The 10,931-nt window shown below is 40.7% G+C and overlaps 1 non-coding gene across 1 annotated transcript; it reads left to right on the top strand.

The window, feature by feature from the left end:
• Positions 1–1,842: 1,842 nt before the first annotated feature.
• Positions 1,843–1,980, top strand: LOC114806994. The gene has a single exon (XR_003755047.1). It is a non-coding gene; the product is annotated as a small nucleolar RNA SNORA7 (small nucleolar RNA).
• Positions 1,981–10,931: the final 8,951 nt, after the last annotated feature.

Genomic DNA, 10,931 nt, shown 5'->3' with positions numbered 1-10,931 from the left:
TCTGTGTGCTTGTGCTCACCACAATATTGAGCATGACAAAAGGCAGACAGGTTGTAGCTGCTGCATAAAATTTCTCATGGAAGCCCGATTTACTGAACAGCTTCTAAAGTTAGTATCTAATGCCGCTCATTCTCAGCACTTACATCTATATGCTTATTCAATTGTACATTTAACTATTTATTTCCATTACTAGGTTTGTAAATAGGTCTGTCTCCTCAATTAGAATGTAATTCTCCCCCCTCTAGACTCTAAGCCCACTGTGGGCAGGGAATGTGTCTGTTTATTGTCATAGTGCACTCTCCCAAGCACTTAGTGCAGGGCTCTGCACACAGTAAGCACTCAATAAATACAATTGAATGAATGAATGAATGAATGAATAAATCCCAGGGGGCAAGGGAATGTGTCACTTTGCTTGTATTTGCCAAGAGCCTAGTGCAGTGCAGTGCTCTGAGTGGGTGCTCATTAAATACAAAAATAATACAGAGATCTTGGTGCCTCTCCCTTCATTTTTCATGTATCTGATGCAAATGCAACGATCATGTTTACTGTACCATGTTGTGATTGAAAGCCACATTGTGATTCTAGGAGTGTTAGGTCGATGACTGTCTTCAGTACCCAATCTAGGAGTGCTCTGGCTGAGATCTAGTTGGCAATAGAGAGTAATAAAATGGTTTAGTAAATCCATAATTTTATCTTTCATGTTCCTTCTTGAAGATGGCAATGATGGTGGCATCTTTAAGATCCTAGTCAATCAATCCCTCAATGATATTTATTGAACACTTACTGTGTGTAGAGCACTTTACTGAATGCTTGGGAGAACACAGTATGATAGAGTCAGAGGACACAAACACTGCACACCTATGTTCTAATCCCGGCTCTGCCACTTGGCTGCTGTGTGTCCTTGGGCAAATCACTTAACTTCTCTGTGCCTCAGTTCCCTCATCTGCAAAATGTGTATTCAATATCTGTTCTCCCTCTTACTTAGATGATGAGCTCCACGTGGGACCTGAATATAATAATAATAACTGTGGTATTTGTTAAGCAGTGTGGCTCGATGGAAAGAGCCTGGGCTTGGGAGTCAGAGATCATGGGTTTGAATCCTGGCTCTGCCACTTGTCAGCTGTGTGACTGTGGGCAAGTCACTTAACTTCTCTGTGCCTCAGTTACCCCATCTGTAAAATGGGGATTAAGACTGTGAGCCTCACATGGGACAAACTGATTACCCTGTATCTCCCCCAGCACTCAGAACAGTGCTCTGCACATAGTAAGCGATTAACAAATACCAACATTATTATTACTAAGTGCTTACTATGTACCAAGCACTGATTATCTTGTATCGATCCCAGAACTTAGTACCGTGCTTGGCACATGGTAAGTGCTTAACAAATACCACAGTTATTAAAGGAGCTTACAGTCTAGAGGGGGAGATAAACATTATAATAAATTACAGATAGGGGAAAATGGGAGAGTATAGGGATATCAATAAATCAATCAAAGGCATTTAGTGAGAGTTTACTATGTGTAGAGCACTATACTAAGCAGTTGCGAGAGTACAACAGAATTATTAGACACGTTCCCTGCCCACAATGAGCTTACAATATAAAGGAGGAGACAGACATTACCATGAATAAGTAATTTATAATATAAAATATAAAGATATGCACATAAGTGCTGTGTTGTTGGGGGCGGGGCAAATATCAAATGACCAAAGATTTCAGAGACGAATGCAGTATGTACACATACATGGATATGTACGTAAGTGGTCTGGCATTTCCTCAGGGGCTCATATGTTGAGGAAGAGTTTGTGTAAATGCCTAAATAAGGTGCCCCCACCACGCTTGTCCCCTCTCAGGGTCACACCTGGAGAGTTTCCAGTACTCTACCAGTCTTGGCTATGGGAGGGAGAGGCAAGCAGAGGCATCCCCATTCCATTCTTAGCTTGGGCAATGGCTAGCGAGTGGAAAGCAATCTGCTATGAGTCAAAACTCACCCACGCTGGGCAGCAGGGGCATGGGAGAGAGTCGAGGGCGGACACTCGGGTTTACTGTGTGGAAGGTGGCAATAGTAAACCACTTCTGTATTTTTACCAAGAAAACTTTATGGATACCCTACCAGAACGATTGCAGGTGGAGAGCGGGGCATTCTGAGAGAGATGTGTCCATGGTGTCGCTATGAGTCAGAAACGACTAAATGGCATAAGACAAGACAAGACCATGCTTGTAGATCTCAACAGGTTCAGGTGGTTGGCCATTTTTCATTATTCTGACTCCAGCAGCAACTTCCTCTATAATGGGACAAGTGTTTTGTGTTTACAGGGCCGGGGGTGGGGGGGATTTACTATGTTTTGAAGGGCCTCTTCATCAATAGTAGAAGGTGTGTGAGGAAAACATTGAAACGTTGTTGCTATCTCTTCAGAATTCATGTCTGTAATCAGTGTGGGGCTATCAGAGTCAAAAAATTTAATATGGGTAAGAGAGACTAAGATTTCAGTGACAGGGGAACAGAGCTTAATGAAGATAGGGTGGTTGAATTTCATAGGTTTTTTTGTTATTCATTTCAGTACCTTTTTTTCAGGAGAAGTCTTTGTTCCTAGTATTACCTTATTAGTATCAATACCTGCTCCAGCCTGCATTCTCACGTATTCGATGAAGACTTTCTTCTAGATGATGTGTTTACTTTAATTGTTCTTTAAACATATACTACATGGGGGCCTTAATACATTTCATTTAGCTCTATGTAAAGATTAGCATGAAGAAAAGTAAAGACTTCTGATAAGTTATGCTAGAACACTCCCCAGCAATTCATGGACTTATTAGTAGATAATAATATGCTGGGTTTCTGCTAGTTATTCATGAAGAGCATTCACTATCACAGTCTGAACTGCTGTCTAAACTCTACAGAAGTCTACTACATTTATCATTAGTAGGATTTACTCAGTCGACAGGACAGTTACCTTGCCAAGGCTTATTACACAGAAAAAAGAAATCTCACAGTATGTCCACACATCATGCTAGAAATAGAAGTCAAGGGATAGCAAAAGAGAAAGGGGTTTAATTAAACAATGTCACTTGCCTTTTGCAGAAAGCCCGCAGTTTAATTTAAACACTCTCACAGTTAGAACATTAGGTCAAGAACCTTCCTAGATTTGTAAACTTCAGGGTCCAGTGATCACACATGAAACAGAATCGTTTCTGTCCAGCTGCAGTGCAATTTAGTTTGGACTCATTTCTCATTTTCCATTTCTCTAATTAGAGAAAAAGAAAAATTTTGTTGCAAATTCATAGTATGTCAGTTTTAATCTGTGAATAATCCATCACTCTTTGAGCATGTGTGTGGCAGTTCTTTTGGATAAAGGATTATGTAGAGCACCTGCTGAGACTAAAACATTTTATCGTGTTTGCTAACACCAGGAGTTCCAGCATTATGTCATGTTTGACTCCAAAAATTATTATTAGAAGCTTTAGAATTAGAAGCACAACAATGGTCCTGACTGATTTCAATTGCCCGTGAAACTATCATATTTGTGGCAAAGAACTAAGTAAGTGCTAATTTTAATTGAAACCTATGACACGGACACAGTTGCTGGCCTGAGACGACTAATTTCCCCATTTCTGGATGTTATCAGATAATGTCTCTCTCATCCACAAATTAATTATGAAACCAAAATACTCCAGGAATATCAAGTGATGGCCACATTTTGGATATAAAAACTTCACATTTCATCAACTGAAACAAAGGTTTTTAGTATGTCTGCTTCAGAGCTGTCTTTCAGCCAGATTTCTGAGCCAATTCTTGCTATCAACATCAGTCAAGCAAGATTTAATTTAGGGGGCTTATTGCCTTAAAGAGAGCTGCAGTTGTGCAATCACCACGGTACTGTGTGGTAGTTTGGAAGGGAAAAAAAATTGTAAGTGATAATAGCCAGAGGAATGTGGACTGAGGCAGAAAAAGAAATAGAGAATATATTCACGGTTCAGGAAAAAAATGATAATAATTTTTATGGTATTTGTTAAGCAAAGTGCCAGACACTGTACTAAGTTAACAATAATAATAATAATAATTATGCATGGCTTAGTGGGTAGAGCACGGGCCTGGGAGTCAGAAGGTAATGTGTTCTAATCCTGGCTCTGCCACCTTTCTGCTGTGACATCTTGGGCAAGTCACTTAACTTCTTTGGTCCTCAGTTCCTTCATCCATAAAGGCAGGATTAAGAGTGTGAGCCCCATGTGGGACAGGGACTGTGTCCACCCTGATTAAGTTGTATCTACCCCAGTGCTTAGAACAGTGCTTGGCACATAGTAAGGGCTTAACAAGTACCATAATTATTAGTATATTTGTTAAGTGCTTACTATATTCCAGGCACTGTTCTAAGCACTGGGATAGATACAGATAGGTTGGATATGGTCTCCATCCTACATAGGGCTCACAGTCTTAATCCTCATTTAACGGATGAGGTCACTGAGACACCGGAAAGTGAAATTACTTGCCCAATATCCCACAGCAGACAAGTGGTAGAATTGGGATTAGAACCCAGGTCCTTCTGATTCCCAGGCCTGTGCTCTATCCACTAGGCCATGCTGCTTCTAAAGAAAGGGGGTAATAGTCCCTGCTATATCACTGAATCACTGATGTAGAATCTCCCAGTGATGGCTGATTCCAGGTAACAAGTTCTCTATCTTTGGAACCTCCATTAATTCTTTCTAGCCACTATTTGGAAGAGTGAAGCTGAAACGAGGAGGTCTGGTGGTCTGCAAGAGTTAATGCAGCTTTCAAAGGTGCTGAACCTAACCTCTTGGAGAGAACTACTACGAAGTTTGAGACTGTAAGCTCCATGTGGGCAGGGACTGTGCCTACAACTCTGTTGTACTGTACTCTCCCAAGAGCTTAGTAAAGTCCTCGGTGCGCAGTAAGTGCTCAATAAATACCACTGATTGATTGATTACTTCCCAGTTCATTATTTAAACTCTTGGGACCTCAGTTTCTTAATCTGTACACAAGGGATATAGCTTCTTTACACTACACAGATATGTTTAGAGACAACATAATCCATACAAAGCCATCCTTCAAGTTTGAAGGTCACACTACCAATAGAGATTTTTATCAATTCAGGTGAACGTGGATGACAAAACCAATGAGTGGCTGAAAATCCCTTGGGCATATGAAACGATGGCCCTTTAATGAACTGTTACTCGTGGTACAGTTTTTGTTTCTTCTCTTTGGATCACCATATTCCCCAAACCTGCTACTCAAGACAATCATCTCATTTCTGATTTCCCTTCCCCCCAGTGATCTGCTTTCTGCTGCTGTGTGCCACATTATTTGAGTTCTCTTCTGTTTGTCCTGCTTATGGTTATTCTATTTTAATTCACCCTAGAGTAACTGTTTGGATATCCTACTTTTGTCCATTCTCCTCAAACTTCTCACCCAGGGAATATGAGATGTGACAAGCATTATTTGGGATCCTGTCTTTTCACCTGATGTCACTAGATGTGGCATCTCTAGTAGGTTTGGGTTTCACAGTCCTAGGAGCAATGGGAAGAGCATATTTCAATTGCATATATACCCTCAATTTAGTCTGAATCCTATTGTCATGTTGGAGCCACACTGTGTCAGTCTTCTAAAGAACATATTAGCTTTCTTGGTTCATTCTCAAGCTCCTTGTCAAAGCTCACTGTAGACAGGGAATGGGTCTACCAACTCTGTTATATTGTACTGTACTTAGTACAGTGCTCTGCATACAGTAAGTACTCAATAAATACAATTGATTTAGTAGGCACTTTCCCCACCCACAAGGAGCTTACATTCTAGAGGGGGCGGCAGACTTTATTATAAATAATTAAATTAAAGATTTGTACATAAGTTTGTAAGCTGGGGTATAATGGGAAAAGAGAGTGGACCGATAGGAGGGAGAGAGCTTATTGAGTGCCATAAAGACAGTGGTCAAGAGTTTCTGCTTGATGTGTAGAAGAATTGATAATCATTGGTGATTTTTGAAGAATGGAAAGATCTGGGCAGAAGCAGCATGGCATAGTGGATAGAGCCCAGCTTGGGAGTCAGAAAGCTGTGGGTTCTAATTCCGGCTCTGCCACTTGCCTGCTGTGTGACCTTGGGCAAGTCAATTCACTTCTCTGGGCCTCAGTTCCCTCATAATAATAATAATAATAATGGTGGTATTTGTTAAATTTTACTATGTGCCAAGTACTGTTCTAAGCACTGGGGTAGATAGAAGGTAATCAGGTTGTCCCATGCGGGGCTCACAGTCTTAATCCCCATTTTACAGATAACAGGCACAGAGTGGCGGAGCCAGGATTAGAACCCATGTCCCCTGACTCCCAAGCCTGTGCTCTTTCCGCTCAGCCACGCTGCTTTTCAAGTGTAAAATGGGGATTGGGGCTGTGAGCCTCATGTGGGACAGGGCCTCATTTGCTTGTATCCACCCCAGATCTTAGTACAGTACCTGGCACATAGTAAATGCTTAACAAATACCACAGTTATCATTATTATTATTATTATTATTACTGCACTACTGAAGAGTACAGATGACTCCACCTTCATAATAGAAGAAGAGGGAATCCTAAAGAGATTTCAAAGGTATAGCAACACCACAGTGATCTCAACACACCTTCTACAATTGAGGATGACATTCTAGACTAAACTCCTTTTGGGCAGGAAGCATAACTACCAACTCTGTTGTATTGTACCTGCCCTGGTGCTTAGTACAGTGCTCTGGACACAGTAACCACTCAATAAATTGATCGCTATTCTACGAATAATAGTTTGCCTGTCGACACGTGTAGACTTGGCTCTCACTCCAACACTTTAATCAGAGCTATGAAGAATAGCAAAGATCCCAGAAATGAAGCTATGCCATTGAAATTTAAAAGCAGGGAGAAGATTTTCAGTTTAGTTGTCTGCACAAATCTTCTTTTTTAAAAATGACATTGTTAAGCTCTTAATATGTGCCTGGCTCTATACTAAGTGCTGGAGTAGATACAAACTAATCAGGTTGGACCCAGCCCATGTCCCACAAGGGGCTCACAGTCTTAATCTCCATTTTACATATGAAGGAATTGAGGCCCTGAAAAGTTAAATGACTTGCCCATGGTCACCCAGCAAACAAGTGGTAGAGCTGGGATTAGAATGCAGGTCCTTCTGACTTCCAGGCCCATGCCCTATCCATTAGACAACACTGCTTCTCTCTAAGCCCCACTACTTCTTCCTCTCTATATAGAATACTGAGGAATTGTCCCAGGATTTCAACTATACCCACCATTATGATCGGGATTAAGATCTTTTCTGCAACCACATGGTCCAAAGCTCTTCCTACACTGGGGCTAGTGGCTCAACAGGTCTATGCCTATAGTCCCCTTCCCCCAACTTTTGCTGGGGTGATGACCCATCCACTAGCCTCTACGCTCGTTATGGGCAGAGAATATGTCTGATATAGTGTTGTGTTTTACTCTCCCAAGTGCTTAGGACAGTACTCTGCACATGTGAGCACTTAATACATATGATTGATCCTAATGTTTAGAACTTTGGGTAAATTGTAACATATGACTTCAACTACCATCTCAGTTATCTGCTGTGTCACCTTGGGCAAATCACTTAATTTCCCTGTGCCTCAGTTTCCTCACCTGTCAAAAATGGGGATCAAATCCTACTCCCTCTTACTTAGATTGTGAGCCCCCTATAGGGCAGGGACTGTGTCCAACCTATCTTGTATCTACCCTAGTACTTAGTACAGTCCTTGGCACTATATGGCTTAACAAGTACCATAATTATTATTTACTCTATTTTACTCTCCCAAGCACTTAATACAGGGCTCTGCAGGGAATGTGTCTACCAACTCTCTTATATTGTACTCTCGCAAGCACTTAGTATCGTGCTCCACACAAAGTAAGTCCTTAATAAATATAATTGATTGAGGAGGTGCTCAATAAATACTATCGATTGATAGCCACTCTTCTGGGATGCCAAGAGTAATTCTTGCTTTGTTGCAAGTGCAAGTAGTAGATACCAAGTAAGAAGTGCTACCAAGCTACCTAGGCACAAACCAAGTCATTTCACTTCTCTTTGCCTCAGTTAACTCATCTCTAAAATGGGAATTAAGACTGTGAGCCCCTTGTGGGACTGCGCCCAACCTGATAAGCTTGTATATACACAGCACTTAGTACATTACCTGGCACATAAATGAGCTTAACAAATATCATTAGCTTGTTCTGCAGTCCAGGTCATGAGAATCTATAAAGAGTTGAAAAAAACATAGCAGAAGGTAGGGGAAGCAATGCAAATACTTTGTAGGAAAGTGTTATACAAAAGCCACAGAATAACATAAATAGAAATGATGACACCTAGCCAATGCACAAGAGGATTTTGTGATAAAATGGAAACTGTATTTTCAAAGCGGTTAAAATATGTCATGGTCCAGAGGGATTTTAATGCTGTTATAGGATAGCAAGGGAATGACCAAGACTGTTTCCCTGACATTTGAAAAAAGACATTGGAGTGCAGTACTTCATTGGCCGGTTATGTTAAGGTCAGCTATTTGTGGCCATGAACAGAATGGAATATAAGGAAAAATTAATCCGTGAACCTGGAACTCAGAGTCACTTGGGAACAAATTGATTACATAACAATGGAAACAAATAAAACAAATTTCTGGGATGTCTCAACATGTGAAAGCATCTCTTGGTTGGACTATTAGACAGTGCAGTGGAAAATAAAAATAGTCACTTCCCAAGAAGACTAAAGTTAAAAAAAGAAACATGCAGAAACCAATACAAAAAAGTGTCAGTTTAGGAAAGAAGTATTTGCAAAGGAATTAGAAATTTTGAACCTCAATCATAACTCTCCAGAGCAATAAAGAATGATTACGATGTATTGCTTAAACAAATAACCCCATCAGCATTAAGGTGAATGTGAAAACACTGTCAAGAAAATAAAAAAGGGGTCAAGGAGGAGACTTCGAAAATGAATGCAAGTCAGTCAGCAAGTCCAAGGAAAAATCACAAGGAATACAAGATGCTCTGCAGGACATTCAGAAGACAATTTTTTAAAGTGTATGAAGAGTTCAGAAAGAAGAAATTGAGATTAGCAGCAGAAATGAAGGAGAGCTTGAAGAGAACTGAAAGAGATAGAAGGCTGAAATATAATATCCCTGTGGCACTAAAAGATGAAAATGGAGGACAACAAACAGAAACAAGATGAACAGAATATACAAAATTCTACAATGACCTCTACTCAGCTGGTCACACAGCAACCTCAAAACCAGTCCTGGAAGTAATTTGGGAAGTTGACTATGCTGAAGTTAAATATGCTGTTCACAATGTGAAATACAGAAAATGCCCAGGCAGGGATAACATATGGCCAGAATATGTCAAAGCAGGAGGTCTGTCTTGATTTAAGGCACTGACACAACCTTTCAGTGTACAAGGGCACTCTGTGTGGAAACGACAAGGACAATAACCTTGATAAAGAAAAGAGATGAAGATCTTTGAAAATCCATATTAAACTGTATCACAAATGACCTCAAACTACGTGTCCAAAGAGAAAAGTCAGATTCTGCTCAAAAGGCTCCACTATGGCTACAGGCCCTCCACCAGCTAACAGAAAATGCAGAGAGTACAAAAGTGCAGTTTGTTTTGCATTTGCTAACTACAAGAAAGTAATAATAATAATAATGTTGGTATTTGTTAAGCGCTTACTATGTGCAGAGCATTGTTCTAAGCGCTGGGGTAGATACAGGGTAATCAGGTTGTCCAACGTGAGGCTCACAGTTAATCCCTATTTTACAGATGAGGTAACTGAAGCACAGAGAAGTGAAGTGACTTGCCCACAGTCACACAGCTGACAAGCGGCAGAGTCGGGATTCTGGTGGAAATACAATGCTGTTTTCAATGTGCTCTGCAAAACTGCAATTGAATTAACATATATAGGTGATCCATAATTACCTAATGGAAAGCACAGTATTCACCAGCCCAAGCTGTATAAATTTACACAAAGCATTAAGGAGGGAGACCCAATTGCACCAAAACCATTTACAACCATAGCAGTCACTAGTCAACAAACTCAACTGGGAAGACCCAATAAATATTTATGGCAAATAACCTAGTCATCTCCTCTTCCCTGAGAACTGTGTTATGTTTGCAAAATGACGCAACAAAACTGAAGGACTGGTTTAAGGAAGTTGGGCCAAAGATGAATTCCTTAAAGGACAAATGAATGTGCAACACTTATTATTATGGTGTTTGTTAAGCAGTTACTCTGTGTCAAGCCCTGTTTTAAGTGATGGGGTAGCTACACATTAATCAGGTCGGACACACTCCCTGTCCCACATGGGGCTCAGAGTCTAAGTAGGAGGGAAAATGGGTATCGAATCCCCATTTTACAGTTGAGGAAACTGAGGCAGAGAAAAATGAAATGATTTGCCCAAGGTCACACAACAGGTAAATGACAGAGCTGCAATTAGACTGAGCTCTTCAGACTCCCAGGCCCATACTCTTTCCACTAGGCCTTGCTATTTCTCTTCTCCCAAAGGATCCATTCAGATAAATGGAGACGATTTCTAAGAGGGTGAAAGGCCAGGAAATAGACAAGGCCAACACATCCAATCAGCAGCAGCAGGGAAGTAGTATGAATCCATTTCTATAGGGAAGGCAAAATGACTAAAGGACTTACCAGCCAGCCTTGACCACAGAACCTTAACATCAGGAGGCAGTTGTTGTAAATAAGGTCCAGTAAAGTTTATTCAATATCTAGTGGGAAGCTATGCTTCAGAAACTGCAGATAGGTCCATGTTGGGATGGCTCTCTTTGCTCTCTGAAACATTATTTGGATGAAATCCTTCAAAATGATATTACACCTGTGCACTTTTTTATGGCTAATGTTTGATCTCAGAGTTTGTATAGCCAGGCTGCCCTATCCGGCGAGCA

The sequence above is a fragment of the Ornithorhynchus anatinus genome, chromosome X1, assembly GCF_004115215.2.
Source record: "Ornithorhynchus anatinus isolate Pmale09 chromosome X1, mOrnAna1.pri.v4, whole genome shotgun sequence".
NCBI lineage: Eukaryota > Metazoa > Chordata > Mammalia > Monotremata > Ornithorhynchidae > Ornithorhynchus > Ornithorhynchus anatinus.
This window is presented reverse-complemented; position numbering and strand designations above follow the sequence as displayed.